A 13,081-nucleotide genomic window follows, 5' to 3' on the forward strand; every position below is an offset into this window, starting at 1 on the left:
GTCTCCATTCCTGCTAAACTCTCTGCTAGAGGTCTTAACCAGCATAGCATGACAATAATAACAACTAATGGGTTTAAAAATTGGAAACAAAATTGCCATTATTTGCAGATGATGTGATTGCCTATGTGGGGAGATGAGAACCCATAGACAACCATGTAGAAAAAGAGAGTCCACTGCATGGCACAGGGAACTATATTCAATATCCTGTGATAAAACACAACGGGAAAGAGTATAAAAAAGAATGTATGTGTGTAACTGAGTTATTTTGCTGTACAGCAGAAATTAACATTGTAAATCAACTATTGGGAGAGAAGGGGGGACAGAAAATAAAAGGTAATGTATGAACATTGGTCTAATCATTTTAGTCTAGGGAGCAAGCTAGATATCATCTAAGCTGACAAAAAAATAGAAGACAAGTACACGTCAAAGAAAAATTAGTCAATCTAAGAAAGAAATGGAAAATTTTATTCGAGCCAAATTTAGAATTATAGCCCAAGAACAGCCTCTCAGAAAGTTCCAAGACCTGTTCTACCTGTTGGAAGTCAAAACACAGTTATTTACATTTTCTGAGACAGATGGCTGTATTTTAAATGGCATACTGTTGACAGTTTACACAACTCAGATCTAAGCATCACTGTGGTCCCTTACAAGGTCAAGAAGGAGTGTTAAGGAGTTGTCTTGATGCTGGGAGAATGTTGCTCCTTATGGTTGAGCCGGTATTTCTCTTGCTGGGGGAGGTTTGGTCGATGCCTAATGTAGGTACACAAGGCACAGTAGTGGGTGAGGGAAGGCCACCGGACAGAAAAAATTTTTTATGTTTAAATTTTTCTGGGAATTCCCTGGTGGTTCAGTGGTGAGGACTCCATGCTCTCACTGCCAAGGGCTGGAGTTTGATCCCTGCTTGGGGAACTAAAATCCCATAAGGCTCATGGCACAGCCAAAAAATAATAATATAAAAAAACACCTATTTCTTGTCTTATCATAAAGTGTGAATTTTACTTCACATACACATAAAATATAAAAAGAAACATGAAGACAAGTGTACAGTTAACCCTGGGCAGTGGAAGGAAAAAAACAGGAAGTGAAACTATACAAATTGTATCATTACATAGAGTAGGCACTCAAGAAGTTAGGGTAGAAGCACTTTCAAAAGTGATTGGGTCACTTTTGTTGACTTGGCCCCAAGATGGTTCAAAAAGACAGATTTGGGCTCGAAAGGTGGAGGGACTGGCAGGAGTGATCAGGGCTCCTGCAAGCGGGAATAAGATCCAGCCAGAGCCTTCCCAGTAATCCAGCACCTCAGACACAGCTTGTGTCCTTAACAGTGACACAAGGTTAGCCAAATGCAAGTTCGTGTGCTCGACGCACTGTGAAACCAAACAACCTGAAATGTGAGAGTTCGGAGCAGAGAAGGTTGTACTGCAGGGCTATGAAGGAGACAGGTGCTTCGTGCTCAAAAAAGCCCCAACTCCTGGAAGGGTTTCAGCAAAGCCCTTTTAAAGGCAAGGTGAGGGAGGGGCATGGTTAGTTATCACAGACTTCTTGGTGTGGGTATCCTTGCTTCTTGCAGCTGTTGTCCACGTAGGTCAGTTCACTTTGTTCCTGTAAACCTCCAACAAGACAAAGGTTATTGTCTCTTCTGCAACTTTTTATATGAATTGACTTTTTTTTTTAATGAGAGTAAAGTATATAGATCTTTTATTTCTTTTTTTAATATTTCATTCTTGCTTCCTATTTTAATGTTGCTAGTAGACAACAGAAAGTGTCTGACATTGAATCTACACCAAAGAAGTACCATTGTTCATTTCTGCTTCAGTTCAGTCGCTCAGTCATGTCTGACTCTTTGCAACCCCATGGACTGCAGCACCCCAGGCCTCCCTGTCCATCACTAACTCCCAGAGTTTACTCAAACTCGTGTCCATTGAGTCAGTGATGCCATCCAGCCATGTCATCCTCTGTCGTCCCCTTCTCTTCCCGCCTTCAATCTTTCCCAGCATCAAGGTCTTTTCAAATGAGTCAGTTCTTCGCATCAGGTGGCCAAAGTATTGGAGTTTCAGCTTCAGCATCAGTCCTTCCAATGAATGAATATTCAGGACTGATTTCCTTTAGGATGGACTGGTTGGATCTCCTTGCAGTCCAAGGGGCTCTCAAGAGAGTGAGATTTTAAAAAAAAAGGTTGGAGCACTTTATGAAGCAATCATTGATTTTTTAAACACATTTTAAAAATAATTTAATATATGTATTTATTTTTTGACTGCATTGGGTCTTCATTGCTTTGTGCAGGCTTTCTCTAGTTGCAGAGTGGGAACTACTCTCGAGTTGTGGCGTGCGGGCTTCTCATTGCGGTGGCTTCTCTTGTTGCGGACCACGGGCTTAATGGTCAGAGTCTTGAGATGGGCTCTCCTATATATTTCAGGCTCTAGGCAACATTCTTTTGCAAAATGTGCATTATGACTAAGCACAGGCAGCAGAGCACAAAGTTGAGAAAGAAACAGACCTAATTCAGGGTTAGATTTACTCTTCCCTCTTACAACACTACAGCTCAGAGTCCAACATGAGCATGACAGGTCTCATCTCTGTGACCCTGGTTTGCAGGGGCGGCGGGGAGGACTTGAGGATCCACTTTGCCATCCCAGCACAGCGCGGAGTGCCCTGTCTGTCCCGCGCTCCCTCAGACACAGGATTCACTGCAGTGGGCGCAGGAAAATTTTGCCCTTAGCTGCATCTGCTCTTAATTAGTTCTGTCTTAATCCCCAGGAACTGCGGATGCTGACTTGCCTTGGAACTAATGTTGACACCTTCTTTGCAGATGTACCTCGGTCCCTCTGCAGAAGCTGTCAGTGCCTTGCAAGTGCCAGGGTAATTGCAGCTCTTTGGGCCAGGGGGAGATGAACTCAGGGGATCTCAAGACACATAGCTGCCATGGCTTGCATGGCACATATTTACTGACAGCCACGGTCCTGCTGCCCATTCCTGCAGCAGTGATCAACCGTGGTGAGTGTGTCCTTATGGCTCAGACTCCAACAAGGTGAGGGAGACAGCGTCCAGGAGGAGCGGGCAGCTGAGGAACTGCACCCGACAGCGGTTTTTCCCCCTTGCGTCTCAGGACAGCTTTGCCTCAGCTGGACTCCTTCCTGGGCTGAGAGAGTGACGGGGCAGGTGTAACAGCAGAGACCCCCAGAGCAGGCAGAGGAGGGCGGTGGGTACTCGGCTGGAAGGGGGATGGATCTGAATGATTCAGTGTATTTGTATGTGTTTGTGTGAGACAGAGACAGAAAGACTGCCTAGGCCATGCCCACATTTACCAACCTACCAGGTACTTATGAAAAATGAGACAGTACATCCAAACATGATGTCTTATTCAGCAAAGAAGGTTATTGATGTGTTTAGGAGTTTCTTCTTAGCAAAGATTTCAATAGTAGAGGAGAAGAATAACCCCTTGACAACACAGATCAGTGTTTTTCTTTCTTTTTTTTCGCTTTACCTTTGTGAAAGTGCCTCTTAGACCTTAAAAAGCGGGTCGGGGAGGGAACTGCTTTTTTAAAAAAATTATTGAAGTGCGGTTGATATACAGTATTAATTTCTGCTGTACAGCAAAGTGATTCAGTTATATGTGTGTGTGTATGCACACGCGCGTGCACGTATATAACTTTATAAATTATTTTCCATGATGGTTTGTCACAGGATATGAAAGTTAGTTCTCTGTCCTATACAGTAGCATAAACAACAAGGTAGGACAAAAAACTGCCTCTGGGAATTCCCTGTCCAGCGGTAAAGATTCAGCACTGTCACTGCCAGGGCCCTGGTTCAATCCCTGGTTGGGGGACTAAGACCCTGCAAGCCATGTGGTGCAGAAAAAAAAAAAATTGTCTTCTTAAAATTGGCTGGTAGGATTTGAATTACCCACTGATTCACTTACATATTGAGTACATTTTAGTAACAAAAGAGAAACCAATCTGGTTTCAAGACTAAAGAATGAATTTATTTTTTAAAACATCAGAAGTACATACCTTGGGTCACATCAGACCTAGGCTGCAATTTACTGGAACTGAGTGACCTTGAGAAGGTTAAAAAAAGTCTCTCTGGCTCATTTTCCATCCATGTAAAGTAGGATAATAATATTCATCAGATAGTGATCTTTGCCACTGAACATTCAATGTTAACTTAGAAGGGCCTATTCTTGGCCCTATATGCAAAAGCTCATCAATAAATTGTATCTCCTGGTATATTTTCTCAATGGACCGTGAGCCACTTATTAGGAAGTGAGTTAAAAATACAGAAATTGGGGCTTCCCTTGTGACTCAGTGGTAAAGAATCTGCCTGCCAATGCAGGAGACACAGGTTTGATCCCTGATCTGGGGAGATCCCACATGCCACAGAGCAAACTAAGCTGTGCGTATCAAATTTTAAAAACGTACAGAAACTGGTGAAAAGAGAAAGTGAAAGTCGCTCAGCTGTGTGCAACTCTTTAGGACTCCATAGACTATACAGTCCATGGGATTCTCCAGGCCAGAATGCTGGAGTGGGTAGCTGTTCCCTTCTCCAGGGGATCTTCCCAACCCAGGAGTCGAACTGGGGTCTCCTGCAATGCATGCGGGTTGTTTACCAGCTGAGCTACCAGGGAGGCTACAGAAATTAGTAGCTCTGTTAATTATTCTGTCTTCCTAATCACTTCCAATTCTTTTATCTCTCAAAGAATTCCTCTTTGGGTGAATAGATCTCTTCTAAGGCTATTCTTCCTTTTTTTTTTTTAAATTGTCTTCACGTTAGTCTCCTTGAAGATTCAGAGTTTATTTCCAGAGCTCTTACAGCTGGCAGCTTTCTCAAACATCACAGTCTCCAACTCCAAAGAGCAAGTCTAACCATGCCTGACTCACCAGTGCTTGACCTGATCTTCACAATTCCATTTTCGTTTTCATATTTATTTCTGCCCGATGCTTGCCCCTCTAGCACTTGGAACACTCAAGACATTTTTTTTCCCTTGTCCTTGCTGTCAGTTTAATGTTTTGTTTTGTTTTGTTTTCCATAAAGAGAAACCCCTGAATCACCAAGCATGCAGTGGCAAAGGCAAAATCAAGAGACATCTTGAGTCCTATTGCAGAAACTTATCATCTGTAGGAAAGTGGGTAAAGACAGGATCCCTAGAACCTGCAGTCCTAGAAGCATGCTGGACATCAGCACGCTATGGTAGACTGTTTGGTATCTGGCCCCATGCAAGCACATTCGGGGTCAGCCAGAGTCTTGGATAGACATCCTGGCTAAGATTTACAGTCACGCTTTTCTGGCTTCTTTTTTTCTTTTCTTCTTTTTTTTTTTTTTAAGATTTTTTTTTTTTTTTTTTACTTTGCAGCCTCTGTGGTTATCCTGTCGTTTGGTTCTTTAGACCAGTAGGATTATCGGGAATCTATTTGGGCTTTAGGCATGATGCTAGCTACAGCCTGTCCTCAGGAAGAGTCATTTAAAAAAAAAAAAGGAAAAGGGAACTCTTGCTTCTTCCAAGTGTCACCCCAGCAGGATTTGCCTGCTGTTGTTCACTCTTTAGTGAACTACTTCTGTTGTTGTTTAGTTGCTCAGCTGTGTCTGACTCTTTTGCGACCCCATGGACTGTAGCCTGCCAGGCTTATCTGTCCGTGGGATTTCCCAGGCAAGAATACTGGAGTGGGTTGCCATTTCCTCCTCCAGGGGATCTTCCCAACCCAAGGATCTAACCCACATCTCCTGCATTGGCAGACGGTTCTTTACCACTGAGCCACCAGGGAAGCTGAACTAACTCTATAGATATTCATTTTAAAATATAACATAATATAAATATATAAATATATGTGTATATATATCTTTTGTCCAGAGTCTGTGATTGTTATTTTCAGGAGTGTTGGTTCAGTAGAATTTGCCCAGCTATTAACAGAAGCAGAAACTGTTCTTTGTCTTTTATTTTACTTATAGTGTTTCATGAAAACTTTCTTCTTTTTAACCTTTATATAGTTGATTTTATCAATATTTTATTGTCTTTTGGTATTCAGTCATAGTTAGAAAGCCTTTCCCTGTGTCCGGGTCATAGAGGAATTCACCTATAGTCTCTTATACACAACATATCAAGGGCTCCATTTGAAAAGATTTTGATCTTTCATCTGTTCTGCTGCTCAGTTTGTCCATCTGTATGTGAGTACGGGCTTCCCAGGTAGCGCAGTGGTAAAGAACCCACCTGCAATATAAGATCTATATACTATATATATTATATAATTATATAGATTACATTACAGGTACATTATATGAAAGAAAAGTGAAAGTCGCCCAGTCATGTCCAACTCTTTGTGACCCCATGGAATATACAGTCCATGGAATTCTCCAGGACAAAATATTGGAGTGGGTAGCTGTTCCCTTCTCCAGGGGGTCTTCTCAACCCAGAGATTGAACCCAGGTCTCCCTCATTGCAGGCGGATTCTTTACCAGCTGAGCCACCAGGGAAGCCCGTATATTATATATATATATATATATTATATTATATATATATTTTAAAATGTTGATTTGTTTATTTAATTTGTTTGTCTGCCCTGGGTCTTAGTTGTGGCATGTGGGATCTAGTTCCCTGGCCAGGGATCGAACTCGGGCCTCCTGCTTTGGGAGTGTGGAGTCTTAGCCCCTGGACCACCAGGGAAACCCCCTATATTATATTTTTTAATGAATATACAGTTAGTTCAGCTTCCCTAGTGGCTCAGTGGTGAAGAACCACCTGCCAATGCAGGAGATGTGGGTTAGATTCCTAGGTCGGGAAGATCCCCTGGAGAAGGAAATGGCAACCCATCCAGTATTCTTGTCTGGGAAATCCCATGGACAGAGGACACTGGTGGGCTACGGTCCTTGGAGTTGCAAAGAGTTGGACATGACTGAGCACACACACACAAACATGTGAGTACAACCCTTTTAATTACAGAGATTTTGACTTATGTTTTAACACCTGCTAGAACTACCCCATAGCCCATCACACTTCTTTTATGCTCTTCCTACCTAATCTTGCATGTTACTTTCCTTGTAATTTAGAAAACCAACTCATTTGGTTCCAGAAAAAAGCTTGTTGTTATTTTTACTAGGTCCATTAAATTTTATTTTTTTTCTTTCTTTTTTTTTTATTTTTTAAATTAGTTTATTTACCTATTTTTTAACTTTACAATATTGTATTTGTTTTGCCATACATTGACATGAATCCACCATGGGTGTACATGTTTTCCCCTTCCAGAACCCCTCTCCCACCTCCCTCCCCATCCCATCCCTCCAGGTCATCCTGGTGCACCAGCCCCGAGTGCCCTGTATCATGCATCGAAAAATTATCTTAGAACTGATGTCTTTAGAATGTTTAGAAAGCATGGAATGTCCTTTCACTTGACTAGAATTACTTTGATATCCTAGTGGAGTGTTAAAATTTTTTTTGCATTAGATTTTTCTGTTTTTGTTAAGTTTATCCCTAAAAAATTATAAATATTCATTGGTTTTGTAAATAAAATTTCTCTTCCATTACATAATCTGATTGTTATATGTGTATATGACTCATATATTAATTTTAAAGCTTTCCACCTTCCAAAATTTATTATTTATTTATTTACTCATGGGGCTTGGGGGAATCTTAGTTCCCTGACCAGGGATTGAACCCAGGCCCTCCACAATGGGGAGTGAGAGGGCAGAGTCCTAACCACTGGACTGCCAGGGAATGCCCATAAATTATCATATTAGTTGAATTAGTTTCAACATGGATTCTCTAGGGTTTTCATGCTATACCATCATATCATATGCAAGAATAATTTTACTTCTTTTAAAATGCTTATGCTTATTTGTTTTCTGTTGTGTTAATTATACTGACTTACACTTAGAGGACAACATGAATTATTAATTGAAATACCATTCCTCCTTGCTTTGTTCTGGTAATATTTCCCCTTTGGTAAAGTGCTAGTATATAAATTCATAATCATGCCAAGGAGGTATCCATAAACTCCTATATCCTTGAGTGGTTTTTTTAAAAAAATCATGTGGGTGATTTTTGTCAAAGGCTTTTTTAACATCAATGAAGATAGTCATATGAATTTTCTTCTTAGATGTATCAAGTGGATTTTATAATATCAAGATATATATATGGTGAGTTTCGGTAATAAAATTCCTTGCATTCCTTGTCCCACATGGCCATGGTATATTGTTTTCTTAGTGTCAGGTTTTCAGTATGATTTTTTCTTCCCTTTGGCCCATGTTTTATGAGAAAGAATGCTTTAAATTTCTAAACGTAAGTGGCACATTTAGTCCTATATTTATTATTACTGATTGCTAACACACACGCACATTTTTTGTGTGAATGGGTGTGAAAGAATGCACACCTAAAATATATGATTATCTCAGGAGAGAGAGGAATAAGACTAGAAATGAGAAACAGAGGACACAGATGAACTTTTTCCTCTCTACATCTTTGTAATTATTTTATTCCTTAATAAGGGATGCACATATTAATTTAATAATTTGGGAGAGCAGCTTTATGAAATTAATTTAAATGTCTGTATATTATCACAGATTCTTTAAGTGCTGGGATCCCTGACACACATATCCGCAATACTGTTTATATCCTTTATTCATCTTTGCGTGATTTCTATTTTATCTTATTGTATTTTATATAGGTGTCTCCCACACTAGGCTCCCTGCCCTTTGGAACAATGATCCAGGTCAGCTAATTTTTGTATATCTGTGCACCGACAACCTGTCCTGGCATATAGTAGATGTTTAAGAAGAGTTTTTTAAATGAAATATGAGGGTTTATACCTTGGAGTTATGGCCTCAACACATACACTGTAGGATTTGGGTAATGGACTAAATAATGAACCATTTTGCATGGCTGTGTGAGCATAAGCAGACATATGCCAAGATGGCTACTCTGAGAGCTCATTCCTGTAGACTCCCCTTCCCAGAAATGAAATCTCTATCCTCGGAAAGGGAGTTCCTAAGGGCCCAAAACTCCCTATCAGAACTGGGAATAGTGGAGCAAATCTGTGACTAGTGCTATCACTCTGAGTTCTAACTTCATAACCCTCAGGTTCTTTTCAGAGCTGCTTCCTCCCATGATCTCATGAGAATGATTTTTGGTGACTTGATCCTGAGGCTACTCTTCCTGGTCCAGACGGGGCTTGGGGTCCTAGGAAACACCTTTCTGCTCTCAACTTATGCTTCTGCATCCTGCGCTAGCCATGTCCTGAAGCCCATACACTTGATTCTCACCAACATGGCAGTGGCCAACTTTTTGGTTCTTCTCTTCAAGGGGATCCCCCAGATGATGTTTATCTGGGGAATGACACACATCCTGGACAACATGGGGTGTAAATTTGTCTATTACATCCATAGACTAGCCCGAAGTCTTTCTCTCTGCTCCACTTGCCTCTTGAGCAGTTTTCAGGCAATCACCATCAGCCCCAGAACTGGTGGGTGGATGAGGCTCAAGGACAGAGCTTGGAAGAACATCCTTTCTTCTTGCTTCCTGTGTTGGATCTCCAACCTGCTGATAAATGTCTTTGTCCCTGTAAATTTAGAGGCTCATCGGCATACTCAGAATTCAGCCAAGCTACGGGATTATGGGCTGTGTTCTTCGAAAAATCCTGAAATGTCTAGTGCTGCAAAATACACCATTATCATGACTTTCCCAGATGTTGTGTTTATGGGACTCATGATTGGGGCCAGTGTTTACATGGTCCTTCTCCTGCATAGACACCACCAGCGAGTGAAGCATATTCACACCCTCAGAAACTTCCATAGCTTCTCTCCTGAGGCAAAAGCTGCTCAAACCGTCCTGCTTCTAGCAAGCTCCATCATTTTGTTTTACTTCACCAATTCTCTCCTTACAATCTATAATGTTTTTTCCAAATCTCACCTCTGGGTGCAGCACACTACCACCTTTCTAGCAGCATGTTATCCCTCCCTGAGCCCCCTGATATTGTTGCCTCGAGATCTCCAAGCACCAAGATTCTGCTCTTAAATGGTGAGGAGAAAAAATCCCAAATGACTAATGGCCCATTCACAACAGTTTCTCTTTTCTTCAAATAATCTGGTTATTCACTTATTCAAAGCAAAGATATATGGATGTCTAGCACATGACAGACATACACTCAAGATACTGGAATGTATCTTGATGACGATGGTAAGATTTAGAAGACATTGACTTAACCGTATAGAAGCTTTCAGCTTCACTAAGAAGGCAGACAATCAAATGAACACAGTACTGCATAGATGTTAGTATTACCTTGATGCTTTGTGATCATTTTTTCTCTGAAACAGCTGATGAAAGTGAAGTTGGATAGACATAATTTTGGGACATATCAAAAATTTGAATGGTTTACTAGGGCAGTTATTCAATTGGATTCAGGGTCTTCCCCTCCAGTTAAGACTCCGCTTCCCAATGCAAGGGGCACGGTCGGGTTCAGTCCAGTTGGGGAACTAAGATTCCACATAATGCACAGTGTGGCCAAAAATAGTAATAATAAAATGTCTAGCTTCAATAGAAAGTTATGATACACAAAGCACAGGAAAGTGTTACTTTTTACCTTTACACAGGAAAAAAGTAATCTGTAGAAATTGTCACTGAGCAGTCTCATGTATCAGATTTACTACACAAAGACATTAAATCAGCTATTATAAATATAGTCAAGGAACTAAAAGAAACCATCTCTGAAAAACTGAAGGAAAGTATGATGATGTTTCATGAAATACAGGATATCAACAAAGAGATGATTAAAAAAAAGAAGAAGAATTTACTAGAGGGGCTTCACAGCAGATTTCAGTTGTAGAAGGCAGAATAGGTAAGCATGAAGATCAGTCAATAAAGATTATCCAGTGTGAGAAACAGGGAAAAGTCAAAGAGAAAAAAGTGAAAAAGAAAAAGTAAACAGAGCTTCAAAAATCTATGGTACACTCTCAAGCATACCAACATATGCATAATGGAAGTCCTAGAAGCAGAGGAGAGAGAATAGTGGGCATAAAGAACATCTGAAGAAATAATGACAAAGGGAATTCCCAGTGGTTACGACTCTGCACTTTCAGTGCTGTGGGCCTGGGTTCAGTCTTTAGTTGAAGAGCTAAGATCCTGCGAGCCACCCAGTGTGGCAAAAAAAAAAAAAAAACTTCCAAATTTGATGAAAAGAATCTACGTATACAATCAGGTCAACAAACTCCAAATAGCATCAAATTATTTTCTTCCTCAAAGGCTTTAATTTCAAGATACTAAACAGGAAACTGCTTCTTTCCAGAGATGGGTACAAAATGGGTTCTTATTAGATGAGTGCTGAGAACATTTCTACAGTGATCTGAGATATGATAAATAGAAACTCTACTTTCTTCTCCAACTTCCTGCCGCACAAAAAGCAAATCACTTCCAAATCAGTTACATATCATCCAAAACCAGTCACCAGTAGCTTCTCACAAGTTTCTTATTATAAAAATGTTCATACATATATAAAACTCATAATACCATGGATATCCTTATACTATCACATAGATTCAATAAATGTTAAATTTTGTCATTTTGTTTTGTATGTATCTTCTAGCTATCACGTATCTATCCATCTCCCTCTGTCTTCTATCCAATTTACTTCTTTTGGCTGAACTATTTTGAAAGTAAATTGCAGACATCATGATCCTTCACCCCCAAATACCTCAATTTGAATCTCTTAATAATAAAAATATTCTCCTACAAGCCACAAGGTCTTCACGATGCTAGTCTTTTGAGAGTGTGGTATTTGGGAAAGACAGAGGACCAGATACTGGAAAACATCCACAAACTGAAAAAGAGAAGCCTAGTTTCAATAAGAGTTTCAGCCAAGAAAGCCACAGTGAGGCTTCCTGAATCCAAAAAGGCAACAAAACCAAATATACCAGGTAAGGCAACAACAGAGCCTTCATTATATTTGAAAATCATATGACCAGGTTCAGAATCAGGCCCCCACTATGAAACTTCCACGTGGTTACCAGGTCTTGGGACCCGACAACCACATTCCTCTAGGTTGGTCAAATTTAAGACTGAAGTTCTCTAATGCCTATAGAAAAAGACTAAAACAATGGAGTTCATCACTGAAGACCCAGCAGGTGAAAGAGAAGGAGGAAAAGTGGTAGATCTTAGGAAAGTACCTCCTCCCTTTTTAAGGTTTTTATTTTGTAATATTTATTTATTTGGCTGCTCTAGGTCTTAGCTGTAGCAGTTGGGATCAATTTCTCTGCTGGTCCAAACGGCTAAGACTCCCCGCTCCCAATGCAGGGGGGGCCTGGTTCGTTCCCTGGTCAGGGAACTACATCCTTCATACCACAACTAAGACTCAGCTCAGTGAAATAAATTTTGTGAAAGGGTGGGGGGCGGGGGTGCTATGAGAAAGAGTAGGTGCGGTCATGCTGCGTTAATCTAGCCTGTGATTGGTTTAGATCTCAGGTCAGGTCAGAGGACTGTAGCCAAAAGTGCTGAAATGCTAGATGGAAGTGCCCAAGATGAAAAACGTCAAAGAGAAAGAATCACCTGGATTGGCACGTTGCCGGCCTGGTCAGCCCCAGGGTCCAACTCAGCTCTTTGTAGGTCACGTGATCCAGAATGGCAACGCCGTAGCCAAGATGGCAGCTCCCATCATAACGTAAGGACGTTGACGCGGCCATATTGCACAGCACTAGTTCCCTCAGGCGTCAGAAAGCGTTGCTCGCTTCCAAAGTGGCCTGGGATGTGAGTGACAGCAGGGACCTGCCACTCACGTCGGCGGAAACGAAACTGTCGGAAGCTTGGCTTCCCGGAGCTTAAAGTCGCGGAATCGGCCTTTGACGTTACTTGAGATTTTTGCGAGCGTCTTTTAGAACCCCGCGTAGTGGAAATTCTGTGACTTGAGATGTGGTTTGTGATGGGTACTTGTAGATGATTATTGTTTAAGGCATCCTCGGAGCTTGAAGGGTATTGTGGGTGGTTTGGGCTGGCATCAGTCTTGGGGAGTGGGGTTGAGGAAGACACCAGAGACCATTGCTGTTGACAGTGACAGGTCGGCGCCGGCTCGCACCTCCTAGTCCCTAAGCCCCCAACCCCCAGGCAGTGGAG

At 41.2% G+C, this 13,081-nt stretch overlaps 1 long non-coding RNA gene across 1 annotated transcript; it reads right to left on the reverse strand.

Annotated features, from left to right (window-relative positions):
- Positions 1-8,428: 8,428 nt before the first annotated feature.
- On the reverse strand, positions 8,429-12,850 carry LOC145515201 (uncharacterized). The gene is made up of 2 exons (XR_014060747.1): positions 12,521-12,850; positions 8,429-9,542 (listed from the first exon to the last, which is right to left on the reverse strand). It is a non-coding gene; the product is annotated as an uncharacterized LOC145515201 (long non-coding RNA).
- Between the last annotated feature and the right edge of the window lie 231 nt (positions 12,851-13,081).

Source organism: Giraffa tippelskirchi, chromosome 7 (genome assembly GCF_054371585.1).
Source record: "Giraffa tippelskirchi isolate mGirTip1 chromosome 7, T2T-mGirTip1v1.2.pri, whole genome shotgun sequence".
NCBI classification, from domain to species: Eukaryota; Metazoa; Chordata; class Mammalia; order Artiodactyla; family Giraffidae; genus Giraffa; species Giraffa tippelskirchi.